The sequence below is a fragment of the Uranotaenia lowii genome, chromosome 3, assembly GCF_029784155.1.
Source record: "Uranotaenia lowii strain MFRU-FL chromosome 3, ASM2978415v1, whole genome shotgun sequence".
NCBI classification, from domain to species: Eukaryota; Metazoa; Arthropoda; class Insecta; order Diptera; family Culicidae; genus Uranotaenia; species Uranotaenia lowii.
The window spans coordinates 369,374,475-369,390,915 of NC_073693.1; the positions used below are offsets into that span (position 1 = coordinate 369,374,475).

General features: G+C 34.8%; 2 protein-coding genes across 14 annotated transcripts in view; one reads left to right on the forward strand and one right to left on the reverse strand.

Annotated features, from left to right (window-relative positions):
• LOC129754380 (uncharacterized protein CG43867-like) overlaps positions 1-16,441 on the forward strand; it is a 691,811-nt gene that overhangs the window by 409,656 nt on the left and 265,714 nt on the right. The gene's annotated exons all lie outside the window — the stretch shown is intronic.
• The window catches only part of LOC129754383 (1-phosphatidylinositol 4,5-bisphosphate phosphodiesterase-like), a 114,961-nt gene that overhangs the window by 56,015 nt on the left and 42,505 nt on the right, over positions 1-16,441 (reverse strand). Inside the window, exon 1 of one of the 3 annotated variants that reach the window (XM_055750433.1) lies at positions 6,311-6,859. The exons of the other annotated variants lie outside the window; for them this stretch is intronic. The gene's annotated coding sequence lies outside the window, so the exon portion shown is untranslated. Of the gene's footprint in view, positions 1-6,310; positions 6,860-16,441 lie in introns of those variants that run through there. 3 annotated transcript variants of the gene reach the window in all.

Here is a 16,441-nt window from a genome sequence, read left to right on the forward strand (position 1 = left end):
GTTGTTCGGAGGCGCATTTCCGGTCAACATATTTAACTGGATATGGTTTGTTGATTCGAAGAAAACATCGTGATTGCCACCAAGTTGTTATCCACTTTTCCCAAATTTGTCGCTTCACCTCATTGGCTGCATCTTGAGCTGGTATTGGAATATCTAGTGGAGTAGTTATACGGGCTTCATTTGCATGAAAGTCGGCCTTATGGTTTCCAAATATTCCTGAATGCCCCGGTATCCATACAAACGTCACATTTCGAGTCAAAATAAAATTTTAGATTTCAAGACAACTTGCGGAGTCGCTCAGTATCAGATTATTTCCTTCAATTATGCTTTCTGCTACTGCCTGTTTTAATGCGTATGCTTCAGCCGAAAATATACTATAACTTCTGGTAGAGAAAACTTTAATATATTATCTCCATTGACTACTGCAGCTCCTGTTCCATCGTTAGTTTTAGAACCATCTGTGTAAATTTTATTGTAACCATCGTACTTTGCCGTTATGAATTCCTTAAAGGTTGGAACTACTTTGTTTCTTTCTGATCCTGCTTTCAAACATCTTTTGATACCTTCATCTATATGCGGTCTTTTAAAATTCCATTCCCTGTCCATAGATCGTCGAAGTGGTGATATTTGAGGTATTATACAATTAGTTGTGTCAAGATAAAATTTTGCGATTCTTCTAAAAGTCGCATAATCACTAGTGTTCAATTTTGAACTTAGACGGATAACAAGTTGTGCCGTTTGCTGAACAATAAGCATTTCAAATGGTAAGCAATTAGATTCAGCATGAATTGCTGTTACGGGACTAGATCGAAATGCACAAGATGCAAATCTTATAACAGAATTGTATGTAGGGGAAAGAATGTCGATCATTTTTTGTATATTTTGGCTAACGAAACCTACTCCGTAAAACAGTTTTGATATAATCAGAGAAAATCCGGTGGTCAAAAGTATTCTGCGGTTTCCTCTTTTTAGTTTGCTTCCCAAAATTCGTAAAAATCTCATTCGGTTTTCACACCTTCTTTTAATCATGTTGAAATGTTGAATGAAGTTCAATTTGTGATCTACTAGAATCCCCAAAATTCGCATTTTTCTTACCCTTGGAATAACAACTCGGTTTAGTTGAATCGCGCGACCACGTTTTCGATGTTTTACATCACATATATGCATATGTTTCGATTTGTTTTGGGACATTGTAAATCCAATATTTTTGCTCCATTTATCTATTTTCACAACAGCATTTCTCAAAAGTTTACGGACCTCTATCGTATTAACCCCTTTAACCGCTAAAAGTATATCGTCAGCATATAATAAAATTTCCACACCTTTCGGAACCTGTTCAAAAATAGGCTGCATGGCCACCAAAAACAAGCAAACAGAAAGTATCGAGCCTTGTGGAACTCCATTTTCAGCTATTCTCAGTGAAAAAGTTACTCCATTTGCTAGAACGCGGAAAGTTCGATTGCTTAGAAAACTGCGAAGTATATTAAGTAATCTACCCTGTATTTTCCATTTTATCAAGGTTTGTAGTATGGCATGTCTACATGTAGTATCGTAGGCTTTAGATATGTCTAAGGAAATAAGTTCTACATGTTCGTTATTATCAGTAATCAAGAGTTTTTTAAGGTTGGCTTAATAGGTATCAACACCACGTCCTGCTCTGAAGGCGTGTTGTCGTTCATCTAGTTTTTGTTTGATCTCGAATTCAGTAATTAGTCGACGGTTCACTAACCTTTCAAAAAGTTTTCCCATGCAGCTAAGCAGGGTAATTGGTCGGAAACCCTCAGGGTTGCTACGGTTTGCTTCTGGTTTTGGGATGGGAATGAAGTACCTTCCTTCCATGATTCTGGAAACTCACCGCTTTGCCAAATTCTGGTGAATAATTCCAAGAGAGCTAATTTCGATGAATATGGTAGTCTTTGTAATAGTGGGTAACCAACATCATCGTTTCCGGTAGAACTACGACCTTTGCGACTCAAAGCCCACATCAATTCTTCGACGCTGAAATCTGTATTATATTTTTGTTGAAGGTGTGGTCGATCAGTTTTATTGAAAATAGAATCAGCCTTTTTTTTCAAGTTGACAAATTTACTTGTGTAGTTGGCATCTGAAGATCTTTGTTCATATTCATCAGCCAAAGCATTGACTACTGTAGGACCATCGTCATTAAAACCTGTAGGGAGATTCAATATTATATTGTTTAATGGTGTCTTACCTCGAAGGCGGTTAATACGATTCCATATCAATGATGACGAGCTTTCCGGATTTATAGATTGAACAAAATTTTCCCAACTGCGCTGTTTTGCATCGCTGATTAATTGACGGCAGAAAAGGCGCGATTCTTGATATTTTTTCAGCATATCTTTTTTTTTTGAGGATCATCCCTGTGGAGGCGTTTTAGCATTCGCAAATGTTTACGACGTAATTTAACTGCATCTGCAACTTCTTGATTCCACCAAGGCACGGCTTTTTTATCCTAATTTATTAGATGTTTTTGGAATGCTAGCTTCTGCTGCATGGATGATTCTGTCGGTAAAACTTTCAACGCTGATTATTTCTCCTGGGCTCAGATGTGAAGCAGTAAGATGTTAATATAACTCCCAGTTTTCTTGAGAGTAGATCTCCTTTTTTAAGTTAATTCTGATGTTTGTATTTGCGTGTTTATGACTATAGGAAAGTGGTCACTATCAAAGGAATCTGCCAAAACTTTCCATGTAAATATCGATGAAACGGATGATGAACAAAGAGAGACATCCATAGCTTGGGTATTTCCTGTTGCTGGGTTTATTCTTGTGTGTGAACCGTTGTTTAAGACAACCATATCTTGATCCAATGCAATGTCCATAATAGCGTTTCCTCTACGATGGGCTGCACAATTTTTCGTTGACATATAGCTGCCTCAAGCTGGATGATGGGCGTTCAAATCTCCGAGTAACAAAATAGGTTTCGGAAGCTGTGCAATTAAGTCGTTTATATTTTCAGTCGATATATTCTCGGTCGGAGGGAAATACACAGAGGCTACTGTTATTTCCACAGGTGAATGTATTCTGATGGCAACTATTTGGATATTAGATTTTATTGGGATTATTTCAAAAGGAGTTCCAGCTTTCACTGCTAAAGCAACACCCTGTCTATTGTTAGTCGAGCATTGGCCTAATAAGAGCGAATATTCTTGACCAAGGTATGAAGATGGCATGTTGAGCGTTCTGGCGTTTGTCTCTTGAAGGCATACGACTGTAGGCTTGAAGCAAGAAAGCAAGTATAATAGTTCATTACGATGTGATTTGATACCACGAATATTCCACTGAATGGCAAAGGATTTGGATCGTTCAATCGGTGTGTTATCATCCTCCGAGTCTGTTTCCTCTGATGAAAAAGGAATGGGGGCAGAATTGGACGGCATATGTGGAAAAAAATACTCAGATTTGTAGATCTCGCCATTTACTGTGCCCTTCCAAGATAAAAGCTGTCATAAGCACACTCAGCGAATCCAAAATATCAGTTTTGGTGGTTGACTGCCTTATCTGGCTCTTATACGAGTTCGTTCATTGACTGCACTTTTGTGGTTTTTGATAAATGTCACAGTGTAAAAGGTCTCTGATTTTGTCCAGCCTCTAGAATCGAGAATTCATGTCATTGTTCTTTCCTTTCTGGCTGCATACAGGTGACGTTCACTGAAGTCGTTGCATTCAATGCGATATCCAAATGTGTCAAAAAAAAAAGCAAGGGGAAAGTCGGGTAAGGCGGACACAGCGGGTAAAATGGACATTTTCAATATTTCAATTACATTGTTTGCACAAATCTAATGATGGAAATACGTTTCCCTAAGCGTTCCAACAATTTCCAGACCCTTTTGTTGATATACAGCCACCCAGGCAAGCAAGGCCTCATAAGAGTTAACAAAACAAACAAAAACTTTGAGGATGCACCATTTGAAGTAATTTTTGCTACTCAGCAAATAGCCCATAACTCGCAACATTTCCGGAAATTTAAACCGTTTTCAACGGTGGAATGCGCATTAGGCTTCTCATTGACCACCCGAAGAAAAACCAGCGAATTCTGGTCAACGTTCTTGAGCAACAAACGTTTTTAAATAAAGGTTACTACATCGGACGGACACTTCAAGGTCGGGTAAAAGGACACATAAGTTTCTCCAGGTATTTAACATTTTTCATCGATTTTATCCTCCATATACTTTTAAAAGACCTTAGCTAGAGCAACTGTCGGTTGAAAAGCACTCAGAATCTCAAACAGGCCATAAATACTGTTGAAAGATGATCCCAGTGAAAAAAGCGCCTATAAAATTAGCAAATTTCCTAAAATATGGCCTCTTAAGGAATGATCAGGAGTTTCTATAGAAAACTTAGGAATTGTAGGTGTTATGAGCATAACTCCAACGTGGCTTCATTGCCTACCAAGATAATTTTCCGTGCCACACTGCCCTCTCCCCAAACACTCAGCGGAGAAATTTGTGGAGGGCTGGTGTACAGCCGGTCTCCGCTAAACATTTCTCCACATGTGCTGCCCTTCCCTTCCTCCTTTCGACTACATGGACTTGGCCGGCGTCGTTATTGGCTCGTATGAAGAAGTGAGATTCTCGACATTGTGCAGTGAAATTGTGATGTTTGTTCCCAACACCTTTAATTTGGTTCATTCTGCAAAGTTGATTATTTCCAACCAATCAAGAAGTGCAAGCTCAATTATCTGAAGTTTCTACAATAGTTTAGTTTATTGTAATCTAACATATTTTTATTACAAAATATTGGATTTCATCTTGCATTCAACAGTCAACAATTTTTTGTTTTAAAAACAAAAAAAAGGAAAAATAAAGTCATTGAGGACACAGGTCGAACAATTATGCGAAGGATGAACGATACACTCATAAAAATGTAGAATTATATAGGTTTTTATAGTAAACGCTATCAGAACAAAATCCATGGAATATTCAGGGTTGCTAGCGAACCGGGAAAACCGGGAATACCGGGAAGAACTTTGGAATTTCATCGTACCACCGGGAAACCGGGAAAAAAACCGGGAACTTCGGCATCTTACCGAGAAAATTATCATGCTTGAAATTTTTTCATGGAATTTTAAAAATACTTACAAAATTATTTCTGAATTTAATAGTAGTTTTTCACAATCACGATATAGATTTATCTCATAAACGCTTATTTTCGTTTATTAGTAAACAATAAAGTTTGAATGACTTTTTTATCTAATTGCGAAGCAATATGACATAATAACTCAAATGCTACAAATTTAATAATTAAAATACTATTGTCGACTAAACTAAACATAAAACTAATAACAGTCGAACCTAGATAAGTAGGAGTCAAAAGGACTGTTTTTTTTCCTGGGATTTTAACATCCAAAGGACTGAACTTTTTTTTCTCACTTAAAGAGATTTCTAACTTAACCAGGTTCTCTATTTTAGAGGGTCAGCAACATACAAATGCATTAAAGTGGTCTAGAAATGCAACTAAACAATATGTATTTGATAAAAATCCACGGATTTATAAGAAACCAGTTCGAAGTTTTCTCGAATGAGTTTCAATATGGAATTTCTAATTTCCTTGGTCTATTCAGGAAAACGAATCTAGCTTATAGAGGTTTTACACTCTCACTTTAAGAGGTTTTGTGCTTTAAAAGCATGGGACTTGGTGTTTTCTCTCACTTATCCAGGTTCTACTGTACCAGTTTTAGTTTTAGTTCAGAATAATTCAGTGTTCGATGTTGGTGTTTGAATTGGTCTGAGGAACGAAGCATTGAGTGTTAAGTTGTGTTCTTCCTACGTGAAACTTCTGCTTAAAGTTTCCTATGTTGAAATATATATATATATGTCTTATGTAAAAATTGTATCGAAAACAAGCTTCTGTGGAAATCTAAGGTCTCTACCCTGATACAAAATAAAATCTTACATTCTTATAAACAAATATCAAATTTTAAAAACAGTTAGAAGTTTGAGGCCCTGTACATTGATTTTTTTTTATTCAACATGATTTTATAATTAAAAACGAGTATAATAAAAAGGAAAATAATCATTTATAACCGGGAAAAAACATGGTAAAAACCGGGAAAAACTTTGGAATTTCAAAACGAAAATTCGCTAGCAACCCTGAATATTATGAATAGAACAGTATTCGATAAGATTTACGATTTTAAGTGGTAATTTTCTGTGACAACGAAGAGCGATTGGATCAGACAATTTTTTTGATTTCATGGCAACCGTCATAAATTTGTTGTACGTGGTTTTTATATGGTTTACCATGGATATAGGACAAAATTCCCTCAGTTTTAGGAATTTTAAAATTACCTTGATAAAGACGTTCAACAATATATCCTCTTCAGCTAAGCGGAACACTAATTAAATTCCAAGGCACTGGGATGAAACAATAACTTATCCAAAGAGTAGCCGGCTGAGTAAAAATCACTGCACGCTTGTTAAAAATTCACTTAAAGAAGCCCACGTTCGTCGCTGTACGTTCACTTGAAATCAATCACGCAAATCTATATTCCTTTGCACTGCACTGGTTTGAGTTGGGGGTAGCTTATCAGAAATAGAACTCCAACGAAAGGAAACCGCAACTGAACAGCGCCACTTCAACTCAAGTGCACCACCAAATCCAGAAGGCTCTCCGGATATAATGTAACTTGAACTTGGCGAGCTGGAAAACAATGGAAAGTGTGTCCCTGTCGCGATTCCGGCTGGTTGTTGAAGATATTCTCACACTTGATGCCACTGTTCGTTCGAGAGATGGTAGTTCCTTTTCCGAAGAAGTACAACGAGGTCCTGTCAGCAGCTTTCCCGAAACCTCGGTCACACGCGGAAGTGGAGACGACGACTTTACTGCGTCAAAGGCAAGAAACCGTCTGCGATGGGACGGCCGATAGTCGTATGTTTTTGTCAGGTGGAAAACCTGTGTTTTTTTGCCGGTGTGCATAAAATGTACCAACAACAACACATTGTATGTCGTGAAGGGCTTCCTCTGGGGGGTTTCATCACGTTTTGCCTTGTGTCCCTCTTCGTTCGTACTTATTTCGCCATGCACTCACACACAAATACAAGAATTTTCCAGCGATGACCCGGAGGAAGTGGAAGGATACTTCTCCAGCACGTGGCGGAAGATGCAAAATTCAATACTAGCCCCAGGCGAGAAGAATCTTTGGGTTTAAAGTCGCTTTTGAAGATTCATACCTCAGTAAAAATGCATTTCGCAGACGTTTTACTAAGTTGAAATTTCAGCTATCAAATTTCGACTGCATAGGGCGCACTTTATGTGGTTAAATCGTTGGAGGAGTCCTAGAGGTTCTAATGATAAACTGAAATTTGAAACGATTGGGAAAGTGGAAAAGAAGGTTAATATATCATTATGGTTCGAATAAAAAAACACCGGACTAGATGTCTAGATAAAAAAGCTGTTCTCCGATTGAATAAACGATACGGTAGTCAAATCGTGCGCAAAATAGTTGGACCTCTAGCGGGGTGAAATATGGAAAAATTTCATAAGGGGTTGCGAAACGAAGCCAGCCAGAAATCCAATAAATGTAATTTCATACAAGTCCTAAATCAGATTTCAATTCATCCTAAATCAATAAAAAACATCAGAATTTTTTAAAGAGTACCAACTCAGGTTTAGTAAAATCATTTATTGGAGGATCAAGTTAATTTTCCAAAATTTCATACAAAAGTGAAAAAGACAGAAGCTAGCTTAGCGACACCGGAGCTTGTTGTAAAATTTTGGTTTGCAAAATCGGTCAAATTTTCCAACGTATCGGTGACCTTCCTTCGGGCATGTCGTCAGAGCCAATTTGCCGACGAAGCCAATAAAATGCTAGCCAAACGGTGCTCAATTTCCCAATCCCGGGCGTGTATACAACGCACACCCCACATCCCATACGATAGTAAAATTCATAATGGTTCGACGAGTGATACCCACGAATAAAAAAAAGAAACTGTAATAAGGAGGAACACAAACAGGACAAACTCGCATATATAATCCCAATTCAATTTAATCAAACACCACCATCATAAAAAATGGTTCAGTCGAACTCCGCTGGGAAATTAGCAATTGATCCATTCGATTTAATGAAACGACCCGCTGTTTTGCATAACCTTTACGATACCAGCCAAGGTCCACAAATGATGGAAAACAGCAAAAAAAAAAAAAAAATTAAACGTTGAAAAACAATCCACCTCGACGGACGTGGATTCGTAAGGTTTAGAAAATTGTCGAGTCGACTGTCTGTCTGTCAGCGAAGCAGAGTAGATATTCACCTGAACTGGTCTGAATGGCGATGTCCCGCAAAAACAATTGCGTGAAAGTTGGCTAATTTATTGATGATGTTCTCACCTTACGACCAGGACCTTACTTACATCGAGATCGAAAACTGAATAATTGATTGGAAGAATTGTTCGAAATTTCGAAACCATTTTAAACGATGCACAGTGTAAACACGCAAGAAAATTTCGCCTCAATTTTCGTGGTGAAATGAACTTGAAATTCTCCTTGAGGAAGGAAGATGTAGTTTAGATATGAATTCAGATTCTCCGACTTTTTGGTCCATTTTTTTTGAGACATCGATGGCTTTTTATGAAAATTGTGAAATTATCTTACAGAACGACTCAATACTCGCTCCCGAAGACATGTGTATCGTTTAAAAGTTTTAATATAACTCAGTATATTTGATTTTTTTATCCAAATGCTTCAATAATTTTTCACTACAGTGATGTTTCTCTCATAGTTTTGGATAATCTTTTGATTGTCATTTTTGTCAATTTCTGTTATTTTTGTTATTTTTGTCATTTTCGTCATTTTTGTCATTTAGGTGATTTTGGTCATTTTTGTCATTTTTGCCATTTTTGTTGTTTTTGTCTTTTGTCATTTTGGGTCATTTTTGTCACTTTTGTCACTTTTGTCATTTTTATCATTTTTGTTATTTTTGTTGTTTTTGTCATTTTATGTAATTTTTGTCATTTTTGGAATTGTTGTAATTTTTGTCATTTTAGTCATTTTTGTCATTTTTGCCATTTTTGTCATTTTTTTTATTTTTGTCATTTTTGTCATTTTTGTCATTTTTGCCATTTTTGTCATTTGTCATTTTTGTCATTTTTGTCATTTTTGTCATTTTTGTCATTTTTGTCATTTTTGTCATTTTTGTCATTTTTGTCATTTTTGTTATTTTTGACTTTTTGTCATTTTTGTCATTTTTGTCATTTTTGTCACTTTTGTCATTTTTGTCATTTTTGTCATTTTTGTGATTTTTGTGATTTTTGTCATTTTTGGCATTTTTGTCATTTTTGTCATTTTTGTCATTTATGTCATTTTTGTCATTTTTATCATTTTTGTCATTTTTGTCATTTTTGTCATTTTTGTCATTATTATCATTTATGTCATTCTTGTCATTTTCGTCATTCTCGTTACTTTTGTCATTTTAGTCATTTTTGTAATTTTGTAATTTTTTGTCATTTTTGTCATTATTATTACTTTTGTCATTTTTTTTAAATTTTTTCATATTTGTCATTTTTGCCATTTTTGCCCATTTTGGCAATTATGTCATTCTGTCGTTTTTGTCATTTTTTTCATTTTTGACATTTTTGTCGTTTTTGTCATTTGGCCATTTTTGTCATTTTGGTAATTTTTGTACTTTTTGTCATTTGAGTCATATTTGTCATTTTGGTCATTTTTGTCATTTTTGTAATTTTTGTCATTTTTGTCATTTTTGTCATTTTTGTCATTTTTGTCATTTTTGTCATTTTTGTCATTTTTGTCATTTTTGTCATTTTTGTCATTTTTGGCATTTTTGTCATTTTTGTCATTTTTGTCTTTTTTGTCATTTTTGTCATTTTTGTCATTTTTGTAATTTTTGTCATTTTTGGCTTTTTTATCATTTTTTGTCAATTTTGTCATTTTCGTCTTTTTTATCATTTCTGTTGTTTTTGTCATTTTTGTAAATTTTGTAATTTTTATAATATTTTTAATATTTATAATTCTTGTATTTTTTGTTTTTTTTTGAAATTTTTGTCATTTTTGTCAATTTTGTCATTCTTGCCATTTTTGTCATTTTTTTCATTATTATCATTGATGTCATTCTTGTCATTTTCGTCACTCTCGTTATTTTTGTCATTTTGGTAATTTTTGTCATTTTGTAATTTTTTGTCATTTTTGTCATTTTTTTTATTTTTTCATATTTGTCATTTTTGTCATTTTTGCCCATTTTGTCAATTATGTCATTCTGTTCTTTTTGTCATTTTGTAAATTTTTGTCGTTTTTGTCATTTTTGTCATTTTTGTCATTTTTGTCATTCTTGTAATTTTTGTCATTTTTGTCATTTTTGTTATTTCTGTAATTTTTGTCATTTTTGTCACTTTTGTCATTTTTGTCATTTTAGTCATTTTTGTCATTTTTGTCGTTTTTGTCATTTTTGTCATTTTTGTCTTTTATGTAATTTTTGTCATTTTTGTCATTTTTGTCATTTTTGTCATTTTTATCATTTTTATCATTTTTATCATTTTAGTCATTTTAGTCATTTTAGTCATTTTCGTCATTTATGTCATTTTTGTCATTTTCGTCATTTTTGGTCAATTGAATCATTTCAGTCATTTTTGTCATTTGTATCGTTTGCGTCATTTTAGTCATATTTATCATATGGAAGTTTCGTCCTATTTGGTATTTTCGTCATTTTGGTCTATTATTGCTAATTTAGTTTTTTTTCTAATTTTTATCATTTTGACAATTTTACTGTTTAATTTTCGAGTATTTTATTATTTTGGTTGCTCTGTCAATTTAGTTGTTCTTGTCTTTTTGATCATATTTGTTATTTTTTCTTTTTTTTTGTTGTATCGTTTTGTTTGAAAATTTTAGTAATTTGGTCATTTTGCATTTTAAAAAATGCTGATCATTAAAGTCGTTTTCATGTAGACTTTTACATCAGTTTTAACGTTTTGGTTTTTTCCTGTGATTAGGTTAATAATTTTAGTCATTTTTCATAATATCTGTATTTTTGAAATTTAAAACTTTGAGCATGTTTCATGAAAATGTTCCAGATGTCAAAAACAACCTTACAAAACAGCAAACAGCTAGTTTTATTTAGTTACATTGTGTAACGATTTTGATATAAAAATATCTCAAATTTAATGGAAATTCTACTTACATACGATTTGACTATACGAGGTCTTACCTGGAACAGAAAGAGAAAAGAAAACATGTATATAATTTCTAATAAAATTTTAATAGAATGAGTAATGTTCTGCTGTTTCTTTGATTGAATTGATGAAATCTTCCGGAACTTGGAGGGTTTTTAAATGTGACATCTTTTATGATGATGGAAAATTAAAAATGGCAGCCTATCAGATATACCTACAAGTCGGTTTATTAACATTGATTGAAGCTTGTGAGAAAAATGTTGAATCATCGAGCGCGGATCCACAGCATTGAAACATTCCAATTTTTACACAAATAAGTATAGTTTATATGACTTCTTGAAGCTTTGTAGTCTACAATCGCAATTATCGGACAATCGGGCTAAATGATTTTTTTAAAATCCTATAAGATTATATTAAATATTTTAATTTGATTAATTGTTTGATTAAATGTTTTGCTCCTGATATATTCTAAATACTTCCAATTATTAAAAAAAAATATTTTCATTTGTATTCCGGGAGCCTTCTGACTATAGAAAAAAAAACTCAGAAGCAGTATTTTTACTTTGTAAGCAGGATATAATAACTTACTGCTACTGCGTCCTTGAAACTAGTCTCAAGCAGGAACAAACCCCCAATAAATATGTTGCAAAAGCTAGGTGACGAAAAATCACATGGCTGTCGGGCGCACCATCACGTGGTGCTGGAGTTTTACCTTTCCGGTCAATTTTGTTGGTTGGCCAGTTTTTTGCGCTAATGTTTACAAGAATGTCCTATATGTCTATAGATTCCTTCAAACATTTTAATACATGATCCTGACGTCAAAAAAATTTTAGAAGAGAGAAAAAATCTCTCCCGTTCACAGATATGTACCCAAAAAAAAAACTTCATAAAGCCTTACTAGTTTTTTTTATTTAAAAAATTGGTTGACGTTTTTTTTTCAACAGCCTTGAATATTCTCCAAAACAGATTTTAACGGTTTCCAGCACATGGCTGGTCCTGCCCTATCCCGTCTACGGCCGTAACATGTCCACTCTGCCCCCATCGTTATGCAACCACAAAGGCCTGATGTTTGCTCACTTTCACTCGCTCTCTCACTTTCTCTTCGTCGTTATTTCCGCCGTGCGTCGTCCGACGTTGTCCTTTCCCAAGTCTGGATCAGAAGCCACTAAAACCTACAGAAGGTTCATGACGGTTGGCTAGTGCAGTGACACACTTCGGCACCCCGGGATTGACTTTGGTGGCCATCACCTGCTGCTTGCTCCTGTTTGTGGGATGGAATGGCTGAAAAAGACCGGTCTGTGGAGAAAAAGGGAGACATGACGATGGAGCGAGACCAAGTGGGCGATATGGGATACATCCAGGCAAATAGATTTTTAAAAATAGCACCTTTTTTCCTAGAGTACACAAAACAACACACTCCTGGTAATGGAATACAAACAAGAATCCACTGGGGGACATTGTCGAAAGGAATTTGTGACTATACCACGTATCAAAAACTGTGTCCTTCAATTGAAGGCTCGCACATGGTAAACATGGTAAACTAGTGCGATTTGGATCGATTTTTTGGAAGTTCAAGGATCTGAGAAGAAAAACCGGGAAAGACACAAATAAGTTAAGAATTTTTAGATTCAGGTTTATAAGAAAATATTTTACAATTCTATGTATATAAAAAATTGGAAGTGTCGCCTTAAAACTGTGAAATCAATTAATAGTTATTTAGTATCATGTGAAATGAAAGTACTTCGTTGAAACTTTCAGAGCGTTGTCTTTTCCTGTGTTAAATTCTCTGATTGACAATCGTTAGTGCAGCAATCTCGATATTTATGGATAAAATTGACAATGTAATGAGTTGATTTGCAGTACCTTGAAGTACATTATGTGTTGTCTCAAATTCGGTGTGTGAAAAGTGTAGGTTCCAGTTGATAGAACTTCCATCGACGTTGAAACCTAAGTAATGTTTAATTCAAATTTATTATTTAGCGGAAAATTGTACAGAACGAATCAGTTAGGCATTAACGCTATTTACAGCGCTAAAAATCATGTAAGAACCGAATTGAACGTTTACGACGATTCAGAGATTTATTTTACGTTTTACTAGAATGAAAAAAAAAAATGATAACAACTCAATTTTGACGATGTTTTTTGTTAAAAATTCAAACAGCTAGAGAACACACCGTGGGATAGAACGTCGAAACTGGTGGACAGAACGCACCATACCGAAAGGGTGGTCAGAAATAGAATAATGATTTTATGAATATTTCATATGATGATTGTTACATTAAAGGTATAGTAACATGTTCATCGCATTTTTTAAATCAAAACAAACTTTGGCAAAAACTCATTTGTTATTGCTAAACGTATCGAAAATTTCGCCTTTTGAAATTCACTTTTTGATATCCTAGGACCTAGGTAGGTAAAACGCCTTCAAGTAGGCAACGAAATTCAATTTCTTGGCTGATATTGCGGTAAATATGGCGGCAGATGACTTTTCGGATCAAATGTTGGTGCCCCTTTTAAACTTGAAAAAGACGAAATTGGATTTAATTATGCATCTTATCGTAATAAGGCAATCAGCAAATAAAATGAATGACATTTCGCTTTGATATTCGGTTTTTCTCAAAAATTAATAGCATTCTAAATTTGAGCGTAAAACACGTGGTCTGACGCGCATTCTGCCCCAATTTTGATAGGATTGTTAAAAGTTAAAATTTGTGAAAATTAAACGAAACATAAAACAATATTTATAGTCATCCGGAGGGTCATACGATTGGAAAGAAGAAACGCTGAAATTTTGCGTCGTCTGGTTTGTCATAAAACCTTAAATGTTAATCATGAAAAATTACAAGTTTCACGCAGATTCGATTTATCCTTCTGTTTCTAAGAATTTAAGTCGTTTTAATGATATTTTCACCTATTATACGATAGAGAAGCTTATTATCCGCAACAAAAATTAAGAAAAACATCATTCGTAGCCATAAGTTGGCGTATTTTTTTAAAAATAATGACATGGGCCATCTTACCCTGCTGGTGCTTTTTTTTTTTGTTTCGATTATAGTCGTTTTACCATCGTTATGGCATTCGCGACTTTATCAACGTTGCAGTTGGCGGATCGTTATTGAAAAACTTATCCGGTACAACTGTGTTCGATGTTTACTCTTGGGCTCGAACTCGCGGACATCGGCTCAGGAGACAACAGACTTGCCAACTGAGCTATATCACAAGCCCTGCCCTGCTGGTGCGTTTTGTGCAGTTTTCCCCTATCTCGGTTGTTTTCTTAAAATGTACCGATTTTTATGGCATGAGTGACCAAACCGTCGGTCGCGGGTCGATGGCTAACTTTTTGTGACCCGCAAAGCTCTTTCCCGGATTACAAAATTCTAAGAATAGAACTTTTACTAGGTCTTATTATATCAAAATAACGGCTTTTAACGAACTCGTTCAGTTGTGCTAATCGAATAAAAATGATGTTATTTTGCTAAATCAATTATTGATACATTCATTTGAAAAAGCAATATCTAGAGTAATGGCTTGTGATATAGCCCAATCGGGAAGTCAGTTGCTTCCTAAGGCGATGTCCGTGAGTTCGGCCCAAGAGTAAACATCGTACACAGTTGTATCGGGTGAGTTTTTTTTTCTTTTGAAAATTCTAAGTTTTTCCAAGTTTTTCCAAGTTTTTCTCGGTTAAAAATAATGATTTTCCTGGTTATATTAGTTTTTAATATCAAAACATGTCTTATAAAAATTTTTAACATTTTTGAGAAAACGAGATCAACATTTCAGACTTCTTTCGAGTCACATCACAAGAGAAAAAAATTTTGCTTCTGAAAATTTTTCCAGACCTGTACTAAAATTTTATAGCTAAACATAATTGAAAATGTATCACGTGAAAAAAGACTTCTTCCAAAACTCGTGTTGACTTATCGATATATCTTAAAACGGTTGTACTCCATTTACCCGAAAACCATTGCCCAGAATGAAAAATCCCCAGAATTCCAATCGCCAGAAAGAACCATTCCCCAGAATTTTTTTTCCCCAGACGAACCATTCCCCAGAAAAATATTAACCAGAATGTACCATTCCCTAGAATTTTTTTCACCAGAATGAACCATTTACCAGAAATTTTTTCGCCAGAAGAACCATTCCCAGAAAATTGAAATCATTTATCCTTACTAGAAATTATTTAAAAAAGCAATGGTTACAAAAAAATGGGGTTTCATAACTTTATTCTTTTGCGGCAAAGCCGCAACCGAGGATGAAGGGGCTGAGGCGGCACAAAGCCGCCGAAGCTCCCAAATCCGAGGTGGCCGCCGACCCGCCGTCGGAAGCGGCGGCCCTAAGACATTGGTCTAGGTCTGCCGGGGCTTTCTAGGTCTGCGTGAAAGCTAGGGGTGATCCCTTAGCCCCGTCCGCCACGCGACAGCGTGAAGGACAAAACGTCTTTCAAGTTTGAACGCGCAGCGTGAGGAGTCGAATACCAAAACGTTTTTTTAAAGGACCATGGTAAGCATTGAATCAATTAAAGTACCCAAACCATAAACAAAGCAGCACAATATTGGTTATAAAATAAATTTAGTTGGAAAATTTTAAAGTTGTAGTTTCATTTAAAAAATAATTTTGAAAAAAATGAATTTCGAATCATATGAAATTTACAAGAATTCATTAGAAAAAAAAAACAAAAAAAATACTAGAGGAAAAAATCTGGGATTTGTGCCATTCTGGGAAATGTTCCATTCTGGGGAAAAAAAATTCTGGGAAATGGTCCATTCTGGGAAAAAAAATTTTGGTAAATGGTGCATTCTGGGGATTTTTTTTTCTGGGAAATGGTCCGTTCTGGGGTTTGATTTCGGGTATTTGTCATTCTGGGAAAAATTCATTCTGGGCAATGGTTTTCGGGTAAATGGGATACAATCTCTTAAAACTAAATAAAGTGAATATGATCCAGAACAGGAAAGTTGATAAAAAAAATTGCGACAATTTAAAACTCACAATTCACAAAATTTGTATCCTTGTCGATATAAAATATCATAATCTTAAAAAATATGAAGGATAGAAATCTTTGAGTAAAATATTTTTTCGCAAAGATGTGAAAATTTTCGCGTGTGCTTAAAAGGAAAAATTAGGCCTGGATGATTTTAAGCCGAATTTCGTTAAAATTAATTCATTCACACGTCTGCGATTAAATTTCTGGAAACTTCCAAAAATTCTGATGAAAAATATTTCTTTGCTTTACAAGGAGTTTTGTTATTATAACATAAAGTTGAATCCAAAAATTCTTACATTCTTAGTAGGAAATATTTTTAT